This window comes from Aulonocara sp. 'chitande type north' Nkhata Bay, linkage group LG2 (assembly GCF_057382095.1).
Source record: "Aulonocara sp. 'chitande type north' Nkhata Bay isolate Kocher_YH1m ecotype deep benthic linkage group LG2, A_spYH_male_GT1.1, whole genome shotgun sequence".
Classification (NCBI taxonomy): Eukaryota; Metazoa; Chordata; class Actinopteri; order Cichliformes; family Cichlidae; genus Aulonocara; species Aulonocara sp. 'chitande type north' Nkhata Bay.
In genome coordinates this window covers 782,785-798,778 of record NC_141345.1, presented here as the reverse complement: position 1 = coordinate 798,778, position 15,994 = coordinate 782,785, and positions in this window count along the sequence as shown.

The window sequence follows — 15,994 nt, the reverse complement described above, 5'->3', positions numbered from 1 at the left end:
AGTGACTTCAAACTATTTTTCCCCAGTGAAGTGTTTATATGTATGATTCACTACAACATCACAGGCATTCAAACCAAGGATTTCTACTTCTGCATTCATTAGCACTATTTAAAGGTTGCTATTATTGTAGATATTGGCATGTGTTAGTTCATGTTTTTATATTCATAATCTTTGTAATCCAAGAAAAAAGTTATTGCATATGTTAAGTATACATATAAATTCCGTATAAATTATTTTGTGCCAAATGCTACTCACTGTTGTGAACTAATTAAAGCAGTTACTAGGGAAATAGTTTCCGTAGCCCATATTATCCAAATTCAGAGTAGTGTATGTCTAGTCTAGTCCAAGTTTTCAGCAGCTCTTCGTGGCCACACTTTGGGAGCTGTTTAAGCAAGCAGTGGAGACGGACAAGGCACAATAATCCAAAGTTGCAAACAAAAGGACCAAATGAGCAAATATCCTTGACTTCACCTCTTACAAGCTCTTCTCCTAAACCAATGGAGCTAAATTTAGTGCAATCATCTACCGTCATGTGTAATTTGTAACTTATTGTGTGAGCTTCTTCAAACAAACCTCAGATCCATAAAACAGAGTACTAACTAAATTTTTTCCACATTATCTTAATTTTTCAAGTCTTTTTCTTACCTCCTCTGTGTGGGGGACAAACGTTTAAGCAAATGAAGAGGACACTTAAAAAAATCTCTTCCAAAGTTGCTTGAACTTGCTAACACTATTCAAATTGCTTCAGGAAAGCATTTTCACAGCAAGTTATCCAATTACTCGCCTGCTGTTCATGGCTGAGTCTACATTACAAATTATCCAGAATGATTTGATTGCAGCAGAATAGTGCTATTTACATCAAAACTGCCTGAATAAAAAAAAACAACAAAAAAGTTCAAGGAAGTCTAAAGTGCATGTCTGCCAACATGCATACATACATGTACAAACTGTAAAATGAAAAAAATGACCTTTTCTTATGTAGAAATATTTTAGAAATACAATTGTAGTAGCAATAAAGCCAGGTGTCTGTCACAGTTCGGCTGTGTGGCAGGCAGGAGAAGGACCCAAACGCAAACTCACAGAGTCAAAAGTTAAACTCAAAAAACACAGCTTTATTGCTGGCGTGGAGTGGGACACGAAAAACAATACAAAATAAACTAAACTGGGAAAAACTAAAGCACAAGGAGCCACAGGGAAAAATCACACAGCTATGATGGAGGACACAACACTGACAAAGAGAAACATGGGGCTTAAATACACTGAGGGATAACGAGGGGGAATGAGCCACAGGAGGAGAGCACAGCTGAGAGTAATTAAGCAGGACGAGGAAAGGGAAGCAAAACTAGAAACATTAACATAGAACAGACTGTGAAAGTAAAACAGGAAACACACTGACGGAACTCAAGACGTGGACTTAACAGACTGGGGGAGACAGAACATAGGGATCTGAAACATGGAACAGAAAGGCACAGTAGATCAACATGAACATAACGCCACAGGGGAAGAGTAAAACTGAACACGATGAACACAGAAACACCAGACCTCTTCACAATAAAACAGGAAACATAATGAGACGTAGACATGACAACCCAAACTTCACAATGTAAGACACAGACATGAAACACATGAAAAGCAGGGGAGATTTACCATAGTTGGAAACACGAGGGGGAAATAATAAGAACTAGAAACACTTAAGCATGATAACAAATGAACTTAGGAACCTGAAGGGCTTACATAAACTAAAACATCAAAATGAACTAAAACTCAAAACACTGGGTCATAAGACCCAGGATCGTGACAGTGTCACAACTTAGTCTGAGTCTGACTGGTACTTATAGCACTGTTGGTCTTTAACTGAGCACACACATTCATACAGCACTATTTTCTATGCTTTTAAGCATTTTCTAACTGTCAGGAAAACACAATGTCTTCATCATCCTTTATTCATCACTATCTTGCTCAAGGACACTCAGATATGTAGGCTGGATGAACCAGGGTTCAAATCATCCACCTGCTTTACTAACAGAGCAGAGTGTTTTGAGCTATCACTCATTAATTTGAAATAGGTCCAATGATACATGGAAATACAAGAAATGAAGTATAAGTATAGGGCTAAAACTGAGACTGTACTATTCCAACAGGTATGTGTAGGTTCTCAATCATCCAGGTCATGGTAGTCTAAGGAGCTTCGAAAGAAAGCGACTGGACTTCTTTAAAATTCTTGAAGATGTTTTAACTCTCATTCGAGAAGTTTCTTCAGTTAAAAAAAAAGGGAGCTGTCCCTTAAGAGGGTCAATGACCAACCATTGATCATGTGCCTCATCACATGAACCAAAAAGGGCGGGGGTCATTATCAGCTGAGGTTTCAAGTCGAACCATTGTGAGACCTTGTCTAAACCTGTCATGTGACCTGTTGAGGTCACCTGATGCAAGATGTGAGTAGGGGTTAAGGGCACCTGGGAAGGGGCCTCAAAACTGCATTCTGCGTGGCTGACATTTGGTGTCTTAAGCCATGGCCTCTGTTCAAAGACAGTCACGGTGGGCATAAATGGCCTCTTTCACTCATTGTTTTAACCATCTGTCTTCTCTGTCCAAAATGTGAACACTGGCATCTTCGAAAGAGTGACCTTTGTCCTTTAGATGCAGATGTACAGCTGAGTCTTGTCCTGCCGAGGTGGCTCTGCTATGTTGTGACATGCTTTACGGAGTGGCTGTTTGGTTTCTCCAATGTACAGGTCTGAGCATCCTCACTGCACAGCATACACTATGTTGTTTAGGTTGTGTTTTGGAGTTTTGTCCTTGGGCTAAAAGGCAAAGACAGAGTATTTCAAAATATATTTTGATGAAGTAATACATTTGTTTCTGTTATGAAGTTACTTGCACAGCTCTACTGTCATGACATGTCATCTTATGTATTATCAGCTGTCACCGGACAGAAAACGTTCCCTCTAAAGCCAGAAGAGAAAGAAAAGGAATACATACATCATCAGATAGCTCTTAAAATATGTGGTTATCCCAACTGGGTCTTCATTGAATCAGCAAAGCTAGACAGGAAAGAAGGTGAGACACCAACTTGGGAGAAACAGAATGACAAACGAAACAACATTTTTATCCCTTATGTAGCAGGTTTATCCAAGAAACACAGGAGAATTTTCTCCAAGCAGCCCAAGAAGTGCAGTCGTTTTCTTTCCAAGCTCCTTAGACTACTATTCCAACAAGCCTGAAAGCCTATAATTGGTATGATCATCTTAGTTTTCCAACACTTTTTGTAATTAGCTTTTTGAAGGACAGTCCAAAGCTCATCTTTGGGTGTTGGGTGCCTTTCATTTTGTTCTTTGGACCAAAAGAGTGGAAGGTCACTGGATTGGTTCTCCAGCTTCATGTCAAAGTATCCTTAGGCAAGATACTGAACTCTGCGCTGCTCCATTGTAGTGTGAACATGTCAATGAATGTTGGGTATACAAGGTATAGAAAAAACATGCTTGAATGATCATGTGTGGTTTGTTAAATGAGGGTTGCAGTGAAAAGTGCGTTCAAGAGTCAGAGTGGAAAGCTGCTAAATAAGTACCAGTCCATTTATCAAGACAACCCTATACTGCTTCAGTAATCTTGTGGGGAGGCCGATCCATGACTTATAGTGTTGTATTGTATGTTTTTCTATCCAAATGTGCTTTTACTGCATTGACAACATATTTGGGATCATTTTCATGCTGAAAAGGTTGAATTGTTGCCAATTAGATGCTTCCAGATGGTATTGTATGGTGGATTAAAAAAAATGACTTTTGTGTGTTCATAGCTCATAGCTTTTTTCATCCCCTTATCCATTTTTAAGGACACACTGCACACCATGGTGGCATATGCCAAATTTCAGGTTTTTCCCTTTGGGCATCACTATGTTGATGCAAAAACAGCATTTTATGTTGGTCGAACTGTGGTGTCGTTGGCATTTTTCTGAGCCTAAAGAAATGGGGAAAAAGACTTCTGCTTTGTGACAGTGCCTTAAGATGCAACTTAAAACTGTGTTATGTTGAGTTGTATGTTATATTTAGACACAACTGGTTCATTTCTTGAGTTAGGACTCAACAAACAAACAAAAAAAGCTCCTTAAATGATCAAGTAAAAGCACTGGGCAGAAATTCATGTTCAATGTTCAAAGACAAACTGGAAAACTATTGCTCAAGAGCACTTTAAAAAAATTAAAGTCTGGATCCTTGGAAGCAAAATATTAAGAAATGAGAAGTGGCTCAAGACTTTTTGTCAGGACGTGCTGTGTGGCAGGAGGATGTAGGACCCACATGCAGGACTTGGAGACTGAATGATAAACTAAAGGCAGCAGCTTTATTGCTGGAGAAAAACCTTAACATGAAATACAGGGAAGTAAACTAGAAACTCAAAACATGAAGCTTAAACTAGAAAACTGGGAAACTAGAAAACAAAACCAGGAAACAGTGAGCTTGAACATTATCAGAAACACTGAGGAAAAACACAGCACGAAGCAGGTACAACACGACACAGAGCAAGGAAAACACAGGGCTTAAATACGCTGAGAGATAAGGATGGAATGGGACACAGGAAGAGAGCACAGCTGGGAGTAATCAGACCTAACAAGACAAGGGAAGCAAAACTGGAAACGCTGACATGAGACATGGACTTTCAAAGTAAAACAGGAAACACGACAGGCACAGATTTGACACCGAACTAAACCTACGCTAAACACGAGGGCACAAGAACAAAACCTAAAACTAAACTCTTAACCAGAATTAAACTGAAACATAGGACAATAATAATAATAATCAAAACAGCACAACTAGAGAATCAGAATATAAATCATATCACAGAATAATACCAAAATACAAGAAACTAAAAATGCTCGGTCAAAATGACCCAGAACAGAACTGTGCCACTTTTGCTTATACGTTTACACTATGTTACAATATGTGTCTAAAATCTGGGCAATCCATCACCTTACATTTTTAAAGAAATGAAATACAAAAAAGAAATGTATGTGGAGCATTTTAATATGGCCTCACAGCTGATAACAAATAAGCTGACATGTCATGACAGTAGAGCTATGCAAATAACTTCATCACAGAGACACAATTATCACTTCAAATTTTGCAATACATCTTTGCCTTTCAGTCCCTCCACTTTCCTTTACCTTTGCCATTTGCTGGAATCCCAAATAAGCAGCCCACCAGCCTCTGGCACGTTTATTTAATCCCTTTCTTTGTTATTAATTTTTGCATTTGAACTGCAAATAAAATTCAAGGCAATAAATTCTATGTTTTAATAAAGTCAATGAGTAATTCTGTTAATCAATCTAAAACAATTGTTATTATAAGTTTATTATAACTAAGCAGCCTTGCGTGACCTGGACATTCACATAATAACATTCTATAATAACAGTTTTAACACAGAAGCCTTTCCAGGCATTCATACTTTCTTCTAAGTCCTGTCGTTCTACTCGTTATACTTGCCTCTTCCAGAACCTCGTGCATATAATACATCACCAGCATACATGAACTGCCCCTACACATCAGGAATTCAGCAACCAAACATGCAACACCCATACATGTTAAGCGCCTGAAGGTTCTCATCTAGGTCACATATTTTCATGTTGTCTAGCACCCACCTTCTATCAGGCTAAATTTAACCATTTGGAGCACTTAGTCCATATAACACCTATGGATGTGCACCGATGTATAACACCTAAGAAAAGCACAACATTTGAATTTTCAGTTATATACTATGGTGTCATCATGTTGCCTAACAACCATTTAACAACAGACGAAAATCACAGACCAAACAACTAAAAATAAAGCATGGGTATATACCATGTAAAACATTCGAACATTCTTTTCATAGGATGTCTTTATTGGCTTACTGCACATGTAGAGATCAGGTCAATGTGCAAGTGGGACATAAGGTAGCCACAAATCAGATAGATAGATAGATAGATAGATAGATAGATAGATAGATAGATAGATAGATAGATAGATAGATAGATAGATAGATAGATAGATAGATAGATAGATAGATAGATAGATAGATAGATAGATAGATAGATAGATAGATAGATAGATAGATAGATAGATAGATAGATAGATAGATAGATAGATCCTAAAGTCTTATTTGTGTTTACATTTTGGTGAATATTTTGCGTGGATAATCCTGCTGGTTGGTTGATAAAACAATACGCTTTCATGGCTCTCAGATCAATTAACGTCAGTGACAAAGCTAAAACCTGGATCTAGCATAAATTAGTCCGTTATTTTGGAGGCCACAAAGAGTGCATGCACTATGAACATCAGTTAGCAGTGCTTTAAAATGCAAAGCGAAAGCTCACATAGCTGCCCGAAATCTGTTTTCATTGTTGCTTGGTTCATGCCTGAAATGTGATAAGGAAGACTGGTATGAAGAGGTCATAAGGGCTTTGGAGTTAGTGAGCAAACAATTAGGTAATTAGTGACCTTGTTTTCTTTTGACCCTGACAGAGGTGTTAGCTATCTATAATAACCATGGTGAGAAGTGAACTGCAAGCTTTACAAAAAGGGCAGACATAATAATACAGATAGGTAACATATTTTTCTGCTTCAATGCCTCAACAGACCTTTGGCATCGAGGCAGTGCTAATAAGGTGACAGGGATAGGTTGCATCAAGGTAGCACATGAAGAAATTCTGCCAGCTTTGCAACGTAAGACTGTTTTTGCACATAACACACAGGAGAAAATATATAATTTCCCTGTCGGCTTTTCAATAACACCTTTGCATCAAGGTCTCGGTTAATAAGTCTCTGTCAGGAAAAGCACAACTCGCATAATTGTGTGAAAGCATACATATTTAAATAGACTGCAGCTTAAAAGTATTTCCATTATCAAGTAACTTTGTTTTGTTATTCTACTTGATATATTTTGTCATAATCCTTTACTGTGTCTGTTTCCTTCTATTTTCAGTATGACAAATGTTAAACTATGTGTTAGGAAAGCTCAATAAATGGCATTTGCATTTGCCATTTTCAAATGGCATTCCTCGCTGGTCTGTGTGAAACTTGACTTTTCTATATAAGTATGTTTGAGCACCTGTGTAGACTCTCAGGCTGTTTCTCTGGGGGTTGCCATGACTGCAGAGCCTTAATTATTGCAGATTGCTTTAAGATGCTCTGAAATATCAGAGCTACAAAGAGGCAGCAGTGTGAGAATATCACTCTTATATACAACAAGCTTCATTTCATTGACTCCAGCACTGATGAGACTGTGTTCTTATCACTAAGAGTGATGGAGTCTTTGTGTTTCAAAGTCTGGAGAAGCAGGAGTTGTACTACTCTTTAAACCCATTAGAGGGCAGTATAAACCCAGCTGAGTCTCTCAAAAATGAAAAACCACAGATAATATTTTCTTGTTTTTCAGTTTTGATATAAGGAATTAATTAATGTTATACAGAAAATAACAGCGATGAGATTAAATATTCCTGTGAGGTTTACAAAGCATAATCTTTTTAGTGTTGTTGATCATGTCAGCTCCAGGACTGATTGCGTTTGTGTTTTGATTGTTAATTGCATCTTTCCTAGTGATTTCTATTCTTTACGTACCCACACTTACACTGTAGTTGTGCTATGGTCAGTATTCATTATAGAGTGTTTTTAAAAGACAAATAAGGGTCACAATTAGAATGATTGCAACAATTACTGGCTCAACTATCGAGTAGATTCATAAAAAATACTATTTTGATAACTGATAACAGTTTTTTATATTAACAAGGCTCTTGGAGATTGAACTTCTGGATTTTGTGTGTAGAAAAGGCTTGTTGTAACATTCACTCCTTGTTAAGGGAAAGATGGAGAATGCACGCGTGGGTTTTATAAAGGCTGACTAGATCACCAATGGACAGGTGCTGACTTGGCTTACATCTGGAGCTAAAGATGTTGAAAGGTTACCCAGCAATATGTGTAAATCTGCAGAAAAAGAAGAGGCAGACAACATGCCAGCCTCTAGCCCATATCGTTGCCCATGCAGAGACTTTTCTTCAGGCCAAATAGCTGCTCGGTTTAATCTGACTGGCTTCACAACAATGATAGTGACTGAGTGAGGGCATGGCTGGTATCAGAAGTGGATGTGAACTGACATCCTCATACACTCAGCCCACCAGACTGTTGCCTTCAGAATGTCTCATTTAGCAGTAGAGCAGAAATACAGATAGAAATGCTCAGAAAGATTAATGTCAGTGCGCTGGTTCAGCGTCAAGATTTTGAATCAGCCAAAATATGTTTTTTGGCCTAATTTGAATGTGTGTCTATCTGCAACTTTTACTAACAAATAATATGCATAATCATTTGTGAGTATCGTGTGTAATGACACCTTTATGTTTGCTCTGGAAAATCTCATGTTTGGGATCATTTATCTAATTTCAAACCCTTTTTTCTGGAAGTTCTTGCTTTGCCATTCAAGAGTCATTTGTTGAAAATGTAGTGAGGTTTTTTTTTTTACCACTGGGTCATCCAATTAATTGCACTGGAGGCTATGCTTCTGTTGCTTCTGCTCTTTTCAAACCGAAAACACACTTTCCTCCAATTAAATCCCATGGGAATAGAAATAACCATGGGTGAAGAGTTTCATTTAATTATTGCACTTCAACTTGACTTGGGCTATCTATTTATAGGGCCTTTCTCAATGTACCTATTACATTTACATGAAGAGCTGCACTGAAACTGGAACTGAACGGGAACCTTTTGCAAACATGTGTTGACTGTGTTTTCAAAAGAAAAACAACCTCATGTTTTTATTCAGTCGTTCGCTTTTAACAATCATTATTTCCCATAAGCCCTAGACATTTGCCATCTAAAGATCACAACTACACATGAGAGGCAAGTCAGGAAAGGAAAGGCATGGTTCACTGCTAGTTCAACCATTTCTAAAACCACAGTAGCACAGAGAGGACAGGGAGGAGCAAATATTTTCGAGGGTTGCTGGACCCCAGAGATTAAAACTAAGAGGCTAAAAGTTGGAGAGTTTTGGTGAGGTGGGGGTGGATGAAACTAAGATCAAATGAAGCCGTGTACATTTGCCTATCACATGGGCCATAGATTTTTTTTTTTTTTCATAAAAAAGTAATCATTGTTAAAGTCAATCGTTTCCATTTTTAGCTCATCTGGACAAAGATTCAACCTAAAACACTTTTTAAAAGTGTTGTAAATATGTTAGTTTCATTTTATGATCATTTTGAAGTAAAAAGAAGTAAATGAAAAGATCTGTTTCTGTTATTTAGCCGAGACTCACTAATAAAAACAAGAGGTTAAGAAAAATGTAACCAGCTTCACCTGAAATACTGAGACAGTAACTGTGAAATTGCCTCAGGAGAAGGAGCGTTTGTTCAGAAAATGGCCTCCACAGGGAGAATTTTAAGTATGTAGGAATCTAGTGAGCTCCCATGAGAACTCAGTTGGACCCATAGGATTAAAGGCCATTGAAGGATTGGTGAATAGTGGGCAGTCATTACTGTCCAGCTGCTCTCCCTCTGATGCTGTTCTGCTCCAGGACCTGAATGCAGCTAATACAGTGCAGCTGCTGGCAACTGTAACACATTACAACATAGTGAACCTTTAAGTGTAAACGCTTACATGCATCTATAACCCCATAAGATATGCAGCTAAAGGTACACTGAATTCCCTTCTATCAGAAAACATGGTAGAAATCGAAGCAAAAATTACATTTACTAGACTTCTTTGTAGTTGTCCATGCATTCTCACATGGACACATTTAATTACACAAAAAAACAGATGTCTGCAGACATACACCTACAGGCTTTACACACATAGCCATGAATACGCAGGCTTGTATTGAAGCGCAGATACGAGTGGATGAAAGTGAATATACACATGGAATTGGAGGAGCTGTGCAACACTGTTTATTAACCTATGAAGACACGTTTTTCACATTTTACATTATAAATGTAATTCAGTTCGTTTTGGTTTCATGTCACAATTATATAAGATCCCTGCCCACGCCTTCTCATCACAAATTATGCTCAGGGCTCCTTTTACTTGATACTGATTGGTCTGTAGACAAAACCTGAATTTGCCATTTTGTTGTTCTTCGCCTTGTCATCTATTGGCATTTGACTACATGCTACTTTGTGTACTGTTTGTATGATGCAGTATAATAAACTTATCCGTAGTTACGTGTCCATGGTCTGGAGAGATTTAAGACCTATCATTGTGGTTTGGAACGTGAATGCTTGCTTGCTGCTAAAGCAGTTCATGCTGCAGCTACTTTTCCTCATCTGTGCACTCTTTGCCCAGACTTGCCAAAGTCAGCCTAAGGACATTTCCAAAAAAGAAACACCCTCAAAAAGAATAGATAAACTATTTTTTTTACTTTTTAAGTTTTACTTATTTTTTATGAACACCCAGTCCCTCATAAAATCATCTCAATCAGAATAACTAAATCTGTATCAATAGAATGACATCTGGCAGATGCTCCAGCACAAACCTAACCCTGAATTGGACTGGTGGAAGAAAATCTGTGTATTTTTCATATCATGGTAATAAAATATAAAAGTGTCTGTTCATTGTCATACAGTCTGGCTGGCAAATGTCACAGTCCAGTATAATAATAACCTGCATTAGATTTTCTTGCTGTGACTCTTGCAGTGATGCTTTTCAGACCGATTAGTAATACTGAGTCCGACTCATTAAAAATCTGAACACAATGTACAGGGGGCATAGGGGGTGCAGGAGATTCTGGGACTTGCTTGAGGCTTTTTTGTCTGGTGTTTTTAAGCATGTTGTCTTCCAACATGCTTGAAAGACAAGCATGTTGGTTAGAAATTAGCAGTAGGTGTGGATACACAGCTACATTTATACTTCTGTGAAAGAACAATGAGTATATTTTGTGAGTGTTGTGATTTTGTTACATTTATCTGTGGAAGTAAAATTACAGAAGCTAACAAGTCATTATACCCTTGAAAGGCTAAAAATTGTCATGATAATGTCGTGAGCTATTAACGTATTTTTCTTCTGTGTTTACAGCAGTTAGTTGCAGGTAGCAGTCTCGCTTTACCTTGGAAACAGAAGACAAACACACCAGAAAATAACATGGTAACCTCATGGAGTTTGAAAATACAAGTGAAACTTTGTGTTGATTTGATGCAGGTAAAATGATCCACTGGTAAATGGCAAGAGGTTTTAACACCCTAGGGCAGAATTTGATTGTTGTTATTGATTGCTGTTCGATTCAGAGCCACCACTGGGTGGAAACTGCAGTGTACGGAGGGGGAAGGGCAAAAGGGGTGAATGAATCCAAGTGATAGTCCCAAACACATGAAAGTTACAGAAAAATACAGATATATTAGAAAGGAATGAGGTTAGATGTAGAGGGAAAAACATCATATTTCTTCTTTTGTTTCGTGCTTCAGGATCATTTTACCTGCCCAATTTATAAGGCAGATTTTCAATCTAGCGAAGCTAACCTGAATACCACAAATGGGTTACTGACCCAAATGCTAAATTTATATTTAATCTGAAAAAAAAATCTTCAAACCAGGATAGTGAACAAAATATGTTGTCTTCACAGGCAGTGAGAGCAGTGTTGGGAAGGTTACTTTTAAAATGTATTCCACTACAGATTACAGATTACATGCCCCAAAATGTATTCTGTAACGTATTCTGTTAAGTTACTCAATGAGAGTAACGTATTCTGAATACTTTGGATTACTTAATATATTATCGTGCTTTTTGCAACTACATGAATGTACTATTGCTGTGATTTATTACTATTACTGAAGGTCCGCGGCTCCGAACCGTAAAGGGACTTCTGGCCAATACGTTGGGTTCCGTGTCGGCTTGTAGCTGAAAAATAGCTTTACTTTGTTGTGTGGGTCAACTTTGAGACAGAGAGAGGCGTTGAAAGGCTGCTCCAACGGAACTTATTGTTTCGGAGGAAAACACGAACACAGTCGAGTCTTAATAGCGTACTTACAACTGGGCTCGTCAGGCACTCTTCTTGGCTGCAGTGGTTATTATTATATTTACATGCTTACGGTTGCCATGGTTACAGGGAGAGCATGTCACCCTGTAACCATGGCAACCGTAACACTGCCGCCTGGAACAACAGAACGTAGCTGTGAAACAAAACCCAAACAGTCCTGACCCGCCACAATATGAAACAGGAAGTACCGCCGTGTAATCCATTTATTTCAACAAAGTAACTGTATTCTGAATACCACCTTTTTAAACGGTAACGGAATACAGTTACTTATATTTTGTATTTTAAATACGTAACGGCGGTACATGTATTCCGTTACTCCCCAACACTGAGTGAGAGGGATATGTTAGTTTCCAATAGGCACTGTGTGGCACAAGTGGGGTCCTGGAAATGTGTTAAGTGAGCAGCAAATGGATTTTAGCACATACTACAAATGTATCAAGTTGCTGTAATTGGTAATAATGAATATGATATGAATTCCTTGGTGTAAAAAGGTAACAATTAATTTGCAAGTAATTCATTATCACTTTTATGTCCTAAATTAAAAGTATGGACATTAATTTAAATACTTAAGTAAACTACAGAGGTTCTAGAGTGGAGTTTATTTAAGATAAAGTCATTGTGTTTTTCAATAAGTTGTCTGTCCAGATATCAGATAATCCATCTCATTGTCATGATTGTCTACTGATAATATCAGTGAAGACAAGTGTAGGCAAAAGATCTTTAAGCTCTGCCTTGTGCCACTCTACAGCTGAAATATTATATTTAGTTTCATCTTTAAAAAAAAAAAACATTATTGAGGGGAAAGACACACAGCAAAGGGTCACAGGCTGGACTCTGACACTCTGACCATGTGGCATGTGGCCACCTGCTTTTTCTAAGCTTTTCATGAACTTTAACATTTAACATGCTATACAGGCCTGTATAGTTTGAGCTGTAGCTCTTTGCTCTTGGGTTTTATCTGCAGTTTCTCTGAGCATTTGCTGGAGTGCCCAGTCCTGGGAGGACTCTGGTCACACTTGCTGATTAATCAGTTGATCAAATCCATTTTATTAGCAGCCCTGTCTGCTGTTTACCCTCTTAATTCCTATGCAAGCAGGAAGGGTGGACATAGGTTTTCATGTAACTGAATAGAGTCCCGTTGAAGGACACAATCTACCCAGTGTATCCTGGCATCTCATCCCATGGACATGGCTCACATGGAAGGCATCCGAGAATGATGCCCAAACCACCTCCGTTTGCTCAGCCAGACTCAGTGTCTCCCGCCTCCCTTGGAATGGCGTACGACTTCTGTCAGAGGTGAGAGGACATCCCAGTCTGCCAAGCAGACCTCTCAGTCTTTTTCTCTGCTATCTGATTCCAATTCAGGTCTAATGTTACAATTAAGACAAACAGCCATCAGCCTGTTACCTAAGGTCTCCTAGTGCCAAGTACACTTAAACACTTGTTGTTATTGACAAGCTGCAGACAGGCCATTGTTCCCATAGTTCCCAGCGTCCCACCCGAGGATACAGCTGGCCACTTGTAGATTTGAATGCTTTAATATAAAACACTGCTTTGAACGCTAAACATCCAAAGCAATGTTATACTTTTATGCTAAATGATTTAAATTATAGTTAATCTCTATTATACTGCACACTGCAGCACTCTACTATAACGTTCTGGTTTCAGTTAGCCAACTTCTAGTGTTTGTGGGATTGACGTTCAGCCACTTTCCAGCAAGCCTTGGTTGCATGGACATAGAAAACACTATGTGTAAAGTAAAAGTGGGCTGCATTTGTCAAAATACATTGAATATCTTTTATTAGTTGTTTTAAAATCCATCTTTATATGTAAAAATAAACGAATAAAAAAATAAAAGTGTCCAATAATAAGTTTTCAGTTATTCACTGCCTACACAGAAAGGTCTTGTCGGTGGGATCCTAGATTGTGTTTAAGTCAATGTAGGACTGCTTTATATTTATGGAAACCGCCATCTTTTTGACTGCAAAACAAGCTATGCTATATGGAACAATGTTATTAGCAAAACCTTCCTGTGACAAACTCAGCAAGAGTAAACATGCAAGCTCTATGCATGTGGAGGTGTGCATTTGACATTTCCAGAGCTCCATTAAACTTTCTTTAGGATTTTTTTTAATTTTCTCGTGGATATTAAAGGACCAATATTACAAGAAGTAAAGTTCCAGTTTGACAAATTGCATTATGGGTCATCAGGGATAAGAGATGATTCTAAACTGGGTTTGTTTTTTCCACGACGCTGCACAGTGAAAATGAAAATGCATCACTCATGAGGTAATGAGTCTGGTATAAATCAGCTGAGCAGTTCTGATATAATCACAGCAATCTGTTTATCATCCACATTAATTTTAAAATGAGCATTGTTCCTCACTGCCATGCATTATGTTGGAGGTCACTCCACTGACTTCATTATACATTCCTACGGTGTAACTGCACGATGATGCAAACAAGTGTTGTATTCTTCACTTAGTTCTGATAAAGAGCTTTGTAGGCTCCACATTTTTTTATCATAAGTGGGGACTTTCATCTGCAGTCATAACTCTGAGTCTTGTACAAATTGGATTTACCTGATTATTTTTTTCTCCTTGTTAACTTTCCAGCCTATCGTTCTTTTATCTCTGCGTTAAGGGAAAACTGCTATGTTTATTTTTAATTATTTAAAATAACACGGACATAGAAGACATAGAAAAGGACAAAAGTGCTGTAGAGAAAAGGCAAACATGACATTGTACAGCAGTTCTACTATGTGTGACTGTTTTTTAAATTGTATTTAATCAGAGAGTAAAATTCTTCAGATTAGGAATCTCTGTTGAAATGGTGTTCTGGGTCAATATTGACATATAGGTTTTGCAAACCATAATGTTAATCTTTAATATCTTTGGGAATTTTTATGTTATTAATTAGAAAAAAGTAGCGCATTAGGGATAACTAAACTTGTAACTTTGTATCATTTTAAGAGTAATAATCATTTATTATTCAAAACAACACAAAGAAAGTTTAATAGTCAAATAAGTAGTTAGTCTCATTTTTGTGTGTTGACAATTTTCCCAAAGATTTGTTTAATACAATATGTGTTGCCATTAAGACGTTTTCAAATTATCAGACAAAAAGGGATATTTTTGAGCCAAAATGGCCAATAGACTGGAATTTTAATATCATATATAACTATTACTTTTCTACTTCTTTTGAGCACTTGAATCATTTTCCTCAATCATCTGTCTCACCCAAAGATACAACAAGACTAAGGGAGCCAGAGGTCCAACCACCAAGCTTCTGATTAGCAGAACTATCCTAGTCATAGTGTAACAAATCCTCAAAATAATAAGTAGACATATGTGAGGCATATACAGGTTAATAAAAGCTACCATACTACCTACGTGTGTGTGTGTGTGTGTGTGTGTGTGTGTGTGTGTGTGTGTGTGTGTGTGTGTGTGTACCCAGTCTTGATTGCAATGTTTGCAAAGGTAATTTAGTCCATTGCTATTTTAGCCTCGCTAACAAAATGAGTAGCTAGTCAGGGGATGACTATGAACTTTGATTCTGTCTTGGACTTACTACCACATAACTGCAACAATAATATTTGCATTTCCAACACCTACACTAACAATTTGTTAGATGGTGCATGACGCTTGATAATCATCAGCTTGAGCTAATGATTATCAAGCTCCATTTTTGTCTGCAAGCAGAGTTCCACCATAGCAAGTTCAGTCGAATGACCTTTATTTCAACTTTACAATTAACTCAATTTATAGCTATTTATATATTTGAAGTTGTCTTGTTTGTTGAAGAGGTTTGGCAACAGGCACAATGAATATTTCTAATCTTGCTAATTTCTTTCTTTCTTTCTTTTTTACATAAATAGCTGGATTAGGCCTACAACAGTTTATTGGGTGATATTAGCAATTTGCTTAACCAATATCTATCAGCATTTATATGTGTCTGAAAAAAATTGACTCATTTATATCAGAACATCATGAAATATTGGCATTGCTTTCCT